General features: G+C 38.6%; 1 protein-coding gene across 4 annotated transcripts in view; it reads right to left on the reverse strand.

Moving 5' to 3' along the window:
• sxc (O-linked N-acetylglucosamine (GlcNAc) transferase sxc) overlaps positions 1 to 14,890 on the reverse strand; it is a 378,462-nt gene that overhangs the window by 140,162 nt on the left and 223,410 nt on the right. The window lies entirely within an intron of this gene.

The raw sequence follows: 14,890 nt of genomic DNA on the forward strand, positions 1-14,890 counted from the left end.
GGCAAACTAATGGAAAAGTTAAAAAGTACTTTTAAAATATATGGTTATCTTGTTTTTTTTTACACATTTTTTGGTTTCAAATCCTGGAGATAAAAAATAAAACTGCCATGGAACAGCAGTCAAGCTTCATCAAATTGGACCATAATGGTGTCATTAAGAAAGCAATAATTAAATTAGTAATGCCAACTAATACTAATCATGGTCCTCGATATCTTGACAGAAAATACTAGCAAATTTTTTTGGTACGAATTTTCTGGACAAGTTCCGCATTATTCAATAACCATACAACAACAACAACAACAATTTATATCCTAGGATACAGAAAGTATGTTGTTAAGGGTGAATTTTAGAGACAACCTATATAAGGTAATCTCTACAGTCTTGTTACTGCAAAAAAGTATCATGAAATATTAAAACAGATGTATACCTCAACAGATGACTAGATCAGAAAATAGTATAATATTCTAGGGCTACATGAAGTCTGTTAGAATTACAATTTTTATAAAAAGAATGTGCTTATTTATTAATTTTTTATATGATAATCAATATGTTATCAATACCAAACTGAAAGAATAAATACTTTACAAAACAAGTCTTCACACAAAGGGAAACTGATCACTGAACAGTTGTAGGATTGATTCTTTGAGTGTATGGTGCACAACATATGCAAATTCAAATCATATTCATGAAACAGAGCAAGTTCAGAAACACCTGTTTCCTTTTTCTTTTCTAGTGCTTTAATGTCACATAGCACATTGAAGATTTTCAGAGATTCAAGAATTGGGAAAGGGCTAGGATTGGGAAGGTAGCATCTGTGGTCCCAAAGGCCTGGTGTGAAAATGGGAGAATATGAGATTTATGAACTGAAAATGGGTAACCATCTTCAGCGCTGCCGAAGGTGGGATTCAAACCCACCATCTCCCAAATGCAAGCTTATAGCTACGTGACCCTAACCCTAACAGCATGGCCAACTCACTCAGTTCAGAAACACCAGTAACTTTTTTTCCATGTTAAATGTGAAAATCACTGTATAAGAGAAGAAACCTCAAACATAATTATGCAAGAATATCAGGGAAGATTTCCTGCATTTTGTGTCATTCATCCTTCTATTGTTAATCATAAAATTTACATTAAACAGCTTTGAGTGATTGTGAAATCAAATTTGCTTGTAAGCATTTTTCTTGAAGTTATAAAATCAGCCCCAATAGAGAGATTTAAAAATTGAGTAATACAATCACATTTAAACAATCTTGTATGCCAACTGACTGAGCGAGAATAAGATTCAATAACCTCAAGCCCAAGAGAGCCCACCTGGTGGCCATGATCGTTAAGGCGCTGAAGTCTCAACAGTCTGACACTGTGGTTAGCCAGTTCGAGTCCTGTAGGTCGAAAAACTTTTCACTATCAGGATGTTGGCCAGCAGGGTGGATCACTAGATTGCATGCCAAAAGCCTGGATTAAATTCCAAACAAACCTCTCCGCAATGCTAATATGGAGTGAGGGCATATGACGCTGTTGATAGCGATTTGTCTGTCAGATGGAGATGTTAAGCCTTGAGCAGACCCCTTGGTGCTATTCGACAGGAGTATGCTATGTGCCAGCAATGGGTTTCACCCTCTCCCTTCCTACTATCATATATCATGTCATTCATTTACTCTCATTAACTCTCTGATGAGTTTGACATCAGGAAGGGCACCCGGTCATAAAAATTGGCCACAACAGATTCATCTCACCTCATACCTGAACCCGTAGAGAAATGGGGCAAGGGTTGGACAAACAAACAACCTCAAGCACAAGAGGTGAGCACCAATTCAATTATCTATTCAGTTATTCTAACTACTAAGAAAGACAGTTTTCAGCAGCACTGGTGATATCAGGTGCTTTTCCGATTTAATTTTGTTCATGTTATGAGATGCAAGCAAAAATTAGAGAGAAAGAGTGGGTGGGGGAGAAGACACGGGCCGTCAACATGTGCGCTCTCAGGCTTCATGCAGGATTTACAACTACTGCTACAGTAGAACAACTTTCTTAACCATGAGGGCATTTTCCTTGGTCATCATGCAAAGCATACGTCTTATCAAAATAAAATGTATGAATATGAGTTTTTAATATTTGTTTAATGTCTTACTTTATCAATATATTTAACATTGTTAATTAAATATTACTCAACCAACGCAATCAATTATCAAAACGTGTTACATTTTAATATTTTACAATTTACTTTATGTCGCACCGACACAGATAGGTCTTATGGCGATGATGGGATAGGAAAGATCTAGGAGTGGGAAGGAAGCAACTGTGGCCTTAATTAAGGTAAAGCCTCAGCATACTAAAATACAAAGATTACTGGAAATTTTATAACAATTCTTATCACCTTACAATCACAGAGGTGCCAACTTTGAAGTGGATTATCAGTAATTGCCCTCCGCCCCCAAGAAAAATTTCGAGTCAAGTCCAAAGCATACGCCTTCCTTCTTGATAATGACACACTTCTTTTGCCCATCCCTCTAGCAATCTATCGAAAAGTATATCATATTACACAATAACATTTGCACGCAACCTGTAGGTTCTGTGATAAAACATTCCTTGTAGCTTGTTTCTCACGCAGCAGCTGCTTTTCAGTGTAGTTTTTCTTGAAGCATCCTTCCAACTGTGATGACATTTTCATTTTCTGAACCATAAGCGATACCAGTGCAGTGCAGATCTTTCTGTCAACTGTCAGGTACACTTAACACAGCAAATACAACATTACTGAAGGATTTGTAGTGGAGAAGAGCAGCGCCTGAGCTCCTTCATTCACAATTAATTTTACAATGCTTATGGGTAGCAAAAGGAAGTCACGATTGAATAAGTACCGTTGCCAACTCACAAGCATTGAAATAAAGTTAATTTAGGAGAAAGGCTCAAAAGGACTCAACATTTTTCCTTTTCTTTTGTTTCCGTCAAAAATTATTTTTTCGTGACATCAGCTTTTCCGTAATTATTTCCCCTTTGACCGTAACTCCGTAATCGTGAGGTGAAATCCGTAATAATTACGGACAATCCGTAATAGTTGGCACCTCTGCAATCATGTGCTTAACAGTTCATAACTAACGTGCATGCTCTACAGAACCTTTGGATTAAGGGTGAACTGTACCTATTCCAGGAGGGGCTCCCAATAAAATTTCAAATCAATTCCTTCAAAGCATTGACAGAACAATCAACGGTGAACCTCTTTACAGCAGGGACAGCCATACAAGGGTCGTGAATGCTGGTTGAATTACTCTTTGTTCTAATGAAACACACTAGCACCACAGCTGTCCATGGTAAGCAGGAAGAGACCCATACTTCTGCGAAATCACTTGTCAAATGTGACATGAGTGAAACATCACACAGACATTCCTATCATAATCAATATGCTCCCCTGACGTGACCTACCAACAAAAGACATACGCGAGCAGAGATTTATTTTATAAGATGAACACATTTTATTGCAGAACTTTCTACCTTCACCTATGATCTCCTCACTGGCGTCGTATCATCTCCCACTGAGTGTATTTTTAAAAGGAACAAATACGTCAGATGGTACAAGATCCAGACTGTAGAGTAGATGAGGAAGAGTAATCCATGTCACATTTGACAAGCGATTTTGCAAAAGAATGGGTATATCTTCCTGCTTACCATGGACAGCTGTGGTGCTAGTGTGTTTCATTAGAACAAAGAGTAATCCATGCTTCATTAATGTGCAAGCCTGAGTATGGCCTTGGTTTATGTAAGAGGAGGATATTGCTGACACCCTTATGGAGACAAATATGCAGAAATAGTCCCTTTGGAGGTTATTTTGGTTTTGACTTGAATTTTCTTCCAAGAATAATTTCTGTGATGCCAATCTATAGACTGCTTTTGGTCTCAGGCTCAAAATGATGAATCCATGCGACGATTTTGGATAAAGTTAAAAATTCTCAGCAAAAATAAGAAATCTAGATAGTAAATCATCAGCCTAATGATGTTCAAGCAACTCTGCATAAATGGTCCTCCTTTGTTCAGTATTGTCATCAGTTAGGTACCTACAGACCATTTTGGAACAAACCTTCGAATAGCTTAAGCGGTGCATAATTGTGTTGGCACTACTCACATAGATGTTAAGTTGTGTAGGTTCTTCTATGGTGTTTATTCATCTATTACCCAGAATAAGCCCAGCTATGTGTTGAACAGTCGGCAGTGTCACAGCTACATGCAGCTGTTCCGAACGCCGAAGATCTGACGCACTTGCTATATCTCATGACACTGATAAAATCTGCTTACCCAATGACTGTACTCCTATTTACTGCCTGATCACAAACATTTCTTAAGTGCCTGTAAATATTTGCAATGTTCTCCCGCTCCACAAAACAATTTTTTAAAAACGTTTACTTTGTGTCGTACCAAAACAGATATATCTCATGGAGATGATTGGATAGGAAAGGGTTAGAAGTGGGAGGAAGCTACCGTGGCCTTAATTAAGGTACAGGCCCAGCAATTGCCTGGTGTGAAAATGGGAAACTACGGGAAACCATCTTCAGGACTGTCGACGGCGGGGCTTGAACCCACTATCTCCTGAATGCAAGCTGATAGCTACGTGACTAAACCGCACAGCCACTTCCTTGGTAAAACAAAATTTAATACACCTCTCTGTTTTGTACGCACTTCATGTGTAGTAGCCATTTTACAACAAAACTACTACGTTATTATGACAATGACGAAACTTTCAGGCATTGACAACAAAAGTTTGTGGTTGTTGTAAATAAAGGTTGTTTTCCAACATTTCATTTACACAAAAGGGTGCCTTACTTATTGAACCACCCTAGTACATGATAAATTTTATTTTATTTAGCATATGGCTGTTAGTGCTGTGTCTAAGGATAGGTTAGGCTTGCCTGATGCAGATCTTTCTGTGCCACGTCTGTGGGCGACCTGTATGTTTGCGTGCGAGATAAGGAATGGAGAGGGTAAAATCTGGTAGTGGGACAAAACCTACTCCTGCCAGTGGAGATACGGTGTGGAACAAAATAAGTAGATGAATAAGCTTCAGCGGAGCTTTTACGGCAGGAAAGATCATAATACAAAGATAAAGTTGGAATTCGAGGGGACAAATTGGGGTAAATATTCATTTATAGGAAGTGGAATTAAGGATTGGAATAATTTATCAAGGGAAATGTTCAATACATTTCTTTCTTTGAAATCATTTAAGAAAAGGCTACATAAACAACTGATGGGGAATCTGCCAGCTAGGTGACAGTCCCAAACGTAGAACAGTGATGATTTATTGATTGACAAAGGGGTCTGTTCAAGGCTTAAGATTCCCAACTGGCGGATGAACCACCACCAACAGCGTTATATGCCCTCACTCCATATGGAATTGAATTCAGGCTTTTGGCACGCAATCTATTAAATTATCTCCAGAATTTGATTATGGTTGAACACAATTAACTGACTTATAAAGTTTAGAAGGCCTGATGAAAAATAAAAATTGAAAATGAAGAGAGGAATGTACTACACGCCCCAGCACAACAGGATTCATTTTCGAGTCTCGTAGTTGTTGATTTCCTGGTTAAAACACTATAAATAATGAAAATCCTCAGCCTGTTTCCAGTCATTCGACCGGGTCAGGAAGGGAATGAAGCCCCATCCAGCGGCAAGGATAGGAATTGTGCCGGCTGCCAAAGCCTGTCGCAGGCAATGATTAATGATATCGTCCTTTAATTAAGCTCTTGACATATAGACAAAAATATTGTTTATATACACATCTTGTACAAACTTTTTACAGCAATATACAGAACTGACTCATGCTAGTATATTAGTGGAATTAGTAGAATAGATATTACTAGGAATGCTAACTGGTGCATACGTTCATTTCAATACACAACAAGTTATTTTAAACAAACTTTAGTTTCTTTTCAAATACATCCAGAAAACTTACAAATCTGTATATTCTAGAACTTACTGATACCTAAGAATAAATATTGGATCTTTTTTGAAATTGCAAGTCAGGTCAGGTACATCCTGCTACCATATGCGACAGTAGATGGTACTACCTGCGGCTGTTACCAAACCTGACAAACTAAGGGAGAACCAATGGCTATGGGCAAAAGAGTTCATCCTTAGGGGGCTTGTTGAAGCCATTGTGTAGGAAATGACACAAATTCAACTGGAAGCTGCTGCCTTGCAGATGTGGCAGGGGACTGCTAAAGGCTAACGGAGATAACCCTGACAGAAAATCTTCTCTAACATAAGGCCTAGCAAGTCAGTTGGAGAGCAACTGCAATGCTTTCAACACTTATACGAGCCTCGGATGCAAACACAGAACTCAGAGTACACAACAGCACCCGCAGACCCAACGCCAGGTATGATGGCTTACAGCCTGATTATAGGTCAAGCCTTGCGATTCTGCAACAGCCCCTGAGAAGACAACACACTTGAATATGAACAATCATTGTACTGAGTTTGACTGGGAAATGTAAAAAGTTAATGGACATTATGAAGAGAAGGAAAACATCAATCTTAGGACTGAGTGAAACGAAATGGAAAGGTAAAGGGAAGAAAGAAATGAGGAAAAACTATACCCTCTACTGGAATGGTAACAACACAGAGATGAGAAATGGAGTAGGATTGATATTGTCTAAAGAGTTAGATGGTGTTACAGAGATCCAGTACCTCAACAAGAGGATTATAAAGGCAACAGCCCACCTTGGGAAAGGGAAGCTGACACTGGTGCAAGTGTATGCCCCTCAGACGGGTTGCAGTTAAGATGAAAAGAACAAGTTTCTCAAAGACCTAGAAGAGACCATGAGTGAAGAGAGGGCAATCATCATCGGGGACCTCAACACACAGCTCGGGAATGGCTACGAGAAGGTGATGGGACTACATTGCTATGGGAGAAGGAATTCAGAATGGGCTCCTAGACTTCTGCGTAAGAAACTGTTTGGTAGTAAAAAACAGTTGGTTCAACAAAATAGTCACAAGGTTGCCCATTATAGCTGGGATGGAAAGAGCAAGACGGTCATTGACTATGTCATTACAGATAAAGAAAGAAGTAGACTTGTGACTGATGTCAAGGTGATTCCAAGTGAGAACCTCAACAGCAACCACTGGTTATTAGTAGCAGATCTGGAATACAATGTACCTAAGATAACAACCATGAAATTACCTAAGATTAAGGCGTGGGAACTACAACAATTAAAGATAACGAACATGAAATTCTAGATGTAAGGCACATCTCTAAAGATAATAGGCACCCTAATGTCTTTGGAGTGTACAGACCGGGAAAGGGTAGCGAAGACACTGATTCAGAATTATTTGATAAGATAATCAGCTATGTTGGAAACAATATGGAAAGGAATGTGACACTAGCAGGTGATCTCAATTAACCAAATGTCAATTGGGAAGGTAATACAAACGATAGGAAGCATGAACATGGAAAGGGCAGCTAATTCAGAAAGTGATGGAACCAACTAGAGGGAAGAATATTTTGGATGTGGTGCTGGTCAAAACCAGATGAGCTCTATAGGGAAAGCAAAGTAATAGATGGTATTAGTGATCACGAAACTGTTTTTGTCGTAGTTAAAAATAAATGTGAAAGGAAGGAGGGTATTAAAATTAGGACTATTAGGCAGTACAAAGGTACCATATGGCTGATAAAATAGGCACGAGGGAGTTTTCAAAAAGTAACTATGATCGGTGGAAAACGGTAAATAAAAATGTAAACAGACTCTGGGATGGGTTTAAAGCAATTGTTGGGGAATGTGAAGATAGGTTTGTACCTTTAAAGGTGGTAAGGAATGGTGAAGATCCACTATATTATAACAGAGAAGTAAAGAGACTAAGAAGGAGGTGCAGACTGGAAAGAAATAGAGTTAGAAATGGCTGTGGAAGTAAGGAGAAATTGAAGGAACTTGCTAGGAAATTGAATCTAGCAAAGAAGTTAGCTAAGGATAACATGATGGCAAGCATAATTGGTGGCCATACAACTTTTAATGAAAAATGGAAGGGTATGTACAGGTACTTTAAGGCAGAAACAGGTTCCAAGAAGGACATTCCAGGAATCATTAATGAACAAGGGAAGTGTGTATGCGAGGATCTTCAAAACGCAGAAGTATTCAATCAGCAGTATGTAAAGATTGTTGGTTACAAGGATAATGTCCAGATAGAGGAGGTGACTAATATTAAAGAAGTATTAAAATTTACCTATAACAGACATTTACAGTAAGATACATAAGTTGAAAACCAGAAAAGTGGCTGGAATTGTTTAGATTTCTGGGGATATACTAAAGGCAATGGGTTGGGATATAGTACCATATCTGAAGTACTTATCTGATTATTGTTTGCATGAAGGAGCTCTACCAAATGAATGGAGAGTAGCTTTAGTAGCCCATGTGTATAAAGGAAAGGGTGATAAGACATTAAGCTGAAAATTACAGGCCAGTCAGTTTGACATGCATTACATGTAAGCTTTGGGAAAGCATTCTTTCTGATTATATTAGACAGGTTTGCAAAATTAATAACTGGTTTGATAGAAGGCAGTTTGGGTTTAGGGAAGGTTATTCCACTGAAGCTCAACTTGTAGGATTCCAGCAAGACATAGCAGATATCCTGGATTCAAAAGGTCGAATGGACTGTATTGCGACTGCCCATGTGTAAAGGAAAATTAACCTTACTGTACCGCACTATACGAATGTATGCTTGCATTATGTATTTACGCACTCCTGTTGTATAATGCATGTTAGGTTAATTTTCGGTTACTCATCGGCATAGGAAAACGAACACAACGGACATTGTTCTGATGGGCTGCATTTCTATATGTGGCTGGGAGGCGTGACCAGTCTTAAGGAGAATAATCGATAGGAAGAGCTTTGTGGATTACAACTTTTTACCGGTGAAGCGACGATATATATATATATATATATATACCAATGCTATGTGTAAAGAAGTGGAATCAGAGACAAGGCTGTTTGCAGATGATGTTATTCTGTACAGAGTAATAAATACAGCAAGTTACAAGATTGTGAGCAACTGCAAAATGACCTCGATAATGTTGTGAGATGGACAGTAGGCAATGGTATGATGATAAACGGAGTTAAAAGTCAGGTTGTGAATTTCACAAATAGGAAAAGTCCTCTCAGTTTTAATTACTGCATTGATGGGGTGAAAGTTCCTTTTGGAATCATTGCGCAAGTACCTAGGTGTTAATATAAGGAAAGATCTTCATTGGGGTGATCACATAAACATGATTATTAATAAAGGGCACAGATCTCTGCACATGATTATGAGGGTATTTAGGGGTTGTAGTAAGGATGTAAAGGAGAGCACATATCTCTGGTAAGACCTCAACCAGAGTATGGTTCCAGTATATGGGACCCTCACCAGGATACTTGATTCAAGAACTGAAAAAAATCCAAAGAAAAGCAGCTCGATTTGTTCTGGGTGATTATCAACAAAAGAATAGTGTTACAAAAATGTTGCAAGGTTTGGGCTGGGAAGAACTGGGAGATAGGAGACGAGCTGCTCGACTGAGTGGTATGTTCCGAGCTATCAGAGGAGAGATGGCGTGGAATGACATCAATAGACGAATGTGTTTGAGAGATGTCTTTAAAAGTAGGACAGATCACAATATGAAAATAAAGCTGGAATTCAAGGGGACAAATTGGGGCATATATTCATTTATAGGTAGGGGGGTTAGGGATTGAAATAACTTACCAAGGGAGATGTTCAATAAATTTCCAATATCTTCATGATCATTTAAGAAAAGGCTAGGAAAACAGCAGATAAGGAATCTGCCACCTGGGCGACTGCCCTAAATGCACATCAGTAGTGACTGAACTAATTGATTGATAAAAGAATTTACTTCAAAATGAAATAAATATGTATTAATTTCAACCATTACAATTAGATATGGTAACTAAGAATCAATTTCATTTCATATACCGATTTAATGTCAATTATAGAACTGGTGAAAGTGAAGGTCAGTTCACAAGCGTGTGTGTATGTATGTAAGTATGTCCGACCCTTGACCGCTTTCTCCAAAGGATCAGGTATGAAGCGAGATAAATCTTTGCAATTATTGTAGATAAACTTCGATAAATCTTCATAGCGCATTTTTATGATGGGATGCCCTTCGTGTTGTCAATCTCTTCAGAGGAATTCATGAAATGAATGGGATGATACACAATGGTAAGAAGGAAGAGGGTGAAACCTTGTGTCGACACAGGTGGTGGTGATGGTGATTGCTTTTAGAGGAAGTTCAACTAGGCAACCATCTTCTATATAACACTAATCAGAGAAAAAATGGAAGGGATCCGACACTTTAGACAGGTCTCTAATATATTCATATATCATATATCGCAAACGTCTCAATACAAATCAAAAAGTGTCAGCCCAAAATAACACCATTCGGAAACTCACTGGCAACAATTGGGGAGCCCACCTTCAAGTCATAAGAACTTGTGCCATGGCACTCTGTTTCTCTGCAGGAGAGAATGCATGCCCTGTATTGCATAGCTCCGCTCAGGCAAAGCAAGTAAATCACGCGCTAAATGATACTGTCAGACTAATCACTGGGTGTCTGAAAGCAACATCTATAGACAAGGTTTATTGCTTAGCAGGTATTGCACCATCTGAAATACGGCGGAAAGTAGCTGCAGATGCCGAGAGAAAGAAGGCTGAAATAAATCAGTTACGCCTACTCCATGGTAATCAACCACCAAGATCTACAGTAGGTTGAAATCCAGGAAAAGTTTCCTGAGTTCAACTGCAGCGCTAACTATGTCTACACAAAGAGCAGAGAACAACTGGGCTGTTAGATGTGACCATCTTCAAATGTGGATTACTTATTGAATGTTTACCTCCTGGATGTACTTTTCCGTGTGCACTATAAGGCGCCCGCCAACCCTGCTCTAGCGGTCTGCATGCACTGCAGACCAGTGTGTCTTATTTGTTGTCCACCAATCGCGATAGTAGAAGTTCTAACAACAACATGAGTATTGTTAACTCAGTGCAGTTTTTAAAAACTATCAAACTTAACAGTTCAACCCTAAATGGAAAGTGTGATATTAAAGCTCGAGGAAGATCTCCCCAAAACAGGAAATAGAACCGTGACAAAGAGTACACAAGAATTTTCAATCCAGATGTATATAGTAAACATGAATGGTTGTCTGGGTGCGAAGTTAAAAAGCACTTTTTTATTTCCTGTGCCTTATTTTTGGAAGCGCCAGTGAAGGAGCAAACAGTGCATGGGTTGATGCAGTAGTTCGTGATCTGAAGAGACTTAGTGATAAAATAAAGAAACATGAAAAATCAGAAAAACATGTGAACAGTTTGCTAGACTTATATCATCTAGGTTCCGTAGATGTGCGCCAGGGTTTAAGTAAGGACTATGAGGAATCTGTACAGCGTCATAACAATGAAGTAAGCAAAAATCGGCAAGTACTATCCACAATAATAAACTGTATTAAGTTTTGTGGGTCAGACAAACTGACGTTGAGAGGACATGACGAGAGGCCAGACTCCGAGAATCCTGGCATATTTCTGAATTTAATTAAATACACAAGTGAACTAGACTCTGTTTTTAAGTCACATCTAGAGAGTGCTTCGAGTTTCAAAGGGACATCGAAAATGATCCAGGAAGAACTGTTACATTGTACGCTGGAGGTATGCAGAGAGGCTATTTTGCAAGAGGTATCAGAGTCTGTAGTTTTAGCAATCATGGCTGACGAGACGATGGATGTGTCAGATGGATTTCAGCTTGTTAACCTGGAGATCACTTAACAGACTATGATCAGGTGTTGACAAATCCAGTGATAGTCTTGTTAAATGGGGCTATTCCAAAGAACCAACATAACATGGTTGTGGTCCGACTCGTTGGCTGAACGGTCAGCGTACTGGCCTTCGGTTCAGAGGGTCCCGGGTTCGATTCCCGGCCGGGTCGGGGATTTTAACCTTAATTGGTTAATTCCAATGACACGGGGGCTGGGCGTATGTGTTGTCTTCATCATCATTTCATCCTCATCACGACGCGCAGGTCACCTACGGGAGTCAATTAGAAAGGCCTGCACCTGGCGAGCCGAACCCGTCCTGGGATATCCCGGCACTAAAAGCCATACGACATTTCATTTTACATGGTTGTGGAGAAGAACAGACGAGTCAGCTATGCCAATGCCCACTCTGAGTCGTGAAATGATGAAATGTTATTGCTGGCTGAAGAAAAAGAAGGGCACCGTGGTCGCCAACCCATGCTCCCATGGGGGCCCTTTTAGTTGTCTCTTACGACATGCAGGGGATACCATGGGTATTATTCTACCGCCCCACCCACAGGAGGATGCCAGCACATCTACTCCTGTCAAGTAGTACCAAGGGGTCTGCGCAAGGCTTAACATCTCCATCCAATGGATAAATCACCATCAACAGCATCATATGCCCTAACTCCACTTGAAAACGGAGGAGAGGTTTGGAATAAAATCCAGGCTTTTGGCACGCAATCTAATCTCAATTCACAAGAGAATGTAAAAATGAAAGAAAAAAAGAAAAATCACAGACAGGCAAATTACACCAGGATATAAAATTTTTGAAAAAACAACATTAAAACGTGCATTTAAACTGAATATAATGTATATTATATGTATGATTAAGCTAACAATTCCTTAATATGCATTATGAAAATTTCGTCCCAAAAGGACCAAAATATGCAAACATGTACGGAAAAAGTACACTTGGATCTTTTCGCTAGTGATAATGTAGAATTCCAAAGGAAACTTTTCAATTATTGTTATGTGAAGAAGAGTTTTAGTGTGTCTGATCACAACTTACTGTACAAATAACTGTAGTGTTTTAAAGATTTAGGACTTTGGAAGACTCCTACCGTATTTTCATATTCACTTAAGAGGAAAAGAGGGCTAGAAATAAAGCAAATTTACCTCTGCAAATTGTGATATGAAAAATACATCATTTACTTTATTTTGTGTGTGTCTGGAATATGACAATATCTGCAGCAAATTATAGACTAAAACAGAGCATTTGAAACACTCCCCTACAGCATCAGGCAACTTGAACTATATACCAACATACGTCTTCAACATTCCTACGTTCATTTGGAGAAGTTCACTTCGGTATGATATTTTTATGAAACTACTCAATAGTAGCAAAAATTGCAATAAAAAAGATCACAGTTCAGAAATAATATTGCAAACCTTTCATTGCTGAAGACTCTATGTTAGTTTAACACAGAATAAAACAATACTACAAATTATTTAAATGATGAGTTCCAGAACAAACTAAATATCTCTAAAACTAGTCAGCACCACAATGTAACATAATGATCCCTCTCATCCTACCTAGGTACATTTAATATAGTTCTATATCATAATAAGCCTACAAGAATTGTTTTTTCAAAACATACCAAATGTAAGGATGAACCAAAATTCTGGTCATATCAGGTTGACTCGGAGAGGAGCAGAAGGAAGGATGTGAAACTGGTAACATTTCAAGATTCATAAGCACACAACCACATGACTGAAGATGGCAACTGTGGAATAGATATTATGGATCAATATGAATATTTCAACTAGAAAAGTACATGAACTTCCTCAAGGGGCTATTACTTTCATTGTATTTAACTTCTTTAACTTTCTACCTACATCACAATTACCTTCAAGAAGAGTCTTAGAATAATTTTATGCCCACTAAAAATAAATACTGAAAATATATATTAACATGTCAGCAATGAAAATCCATTACTTGATTACCATGTTGTGTAGTTTTAAATTGCATATGTATTTTTATATTAATCCACCTCCATTCTGTTAGGCACCTCTGTGATACTGTACAGCTCAAAAGCCTAGCCTAATTATAAGATAGCAGACATGCAAATATTTGATATGACTGATTTGTTAACCTTACTTGAAAGCAAAAGAACCAACTAATTAGACGAAACTATGAAGAGTTCATAAAACATGCTCACATAAATATTACTCCTAATAATCTATACTTATTCAGAAGAAAGAGAGATCATTAAAAAGGAACTCTTAAAATTCAAGATGATTAAACAGAAAAGAAGAAAGTACAAAATGAGACAAAATATACATGTTTATACATGTTTAATAAAGAGAGCTGCCATACAGCAAGTGAAACTATTTATAACCACTAGATGATTTAACATTTGTACAACCTACAATCTGAATTTGTTTCTGTCTTAAGAATCATATCATTATTCTCATACAGTAGCATCATGAAATCAACACACTGAATACTATACTGACACCAACTTTTATATCGTTTGATATTGGAATGCAAATTATACAGCAATATCACTAATTTACTGTATATTAACATCAACCTTCAGCAACAGATTTCTGCATTTCCTGTAGTTCACATTCCTACTTTTAGAGGTTTCTTATCAGTAAACTTTCACAGCAGCCCGTATGGTAGTTTGATCTGAAGCCATAATGATTTAAAAAGTGAATAAGAAATATCAAAATAGGAGACAATTTATTGCCAAGGATGAGATCCTTCCTGGGGGAGCCGGACCCAATGTGTGGTGTACGGAGGCGCTCAATCACGGGCTGTTCTAGAAACACCTGGAGTAATACAAGGTTCTGTGATTGGGCCTCTCCTCTTCACTGTCTGTGTTCGCGATCTCCTAGGTCGTGTCTCATCTCCAATGGCCCAATATGCTGATGACACTGTGCTGTTGCTTAACGTTGCACCGACACAGATAGGTCTTATGGCGACAATGGGACAGGAAAGGCCTAGAAGTGGGAAGGAAGCAGGCGTGGTCTTAATTAAGGTACAGCCCCAGCATTTGCCTAGTGTGAAAATGGGAAACCGCAGAAAACCATCTTCAGGGCTGCCAACAGTAGGGTTCAAACCCACTGTCTCCTGGATG

Source organism: Anabrus simplex, chromosome 1 (genome assembly GCF_040414725.1).
Source record: "Anabrus simplex isolate iqAnaSimp1 chromosome 1, ASM4041472v1, whole genome shotgun sequence".
In the NCBI taxonomy this organism is placed as follows: Eukaryota; Metazoa; Arthropoda; class Insecta; order Orthoptera; family Tettigoniidae; genus Anabrus; species Anabrus simplex.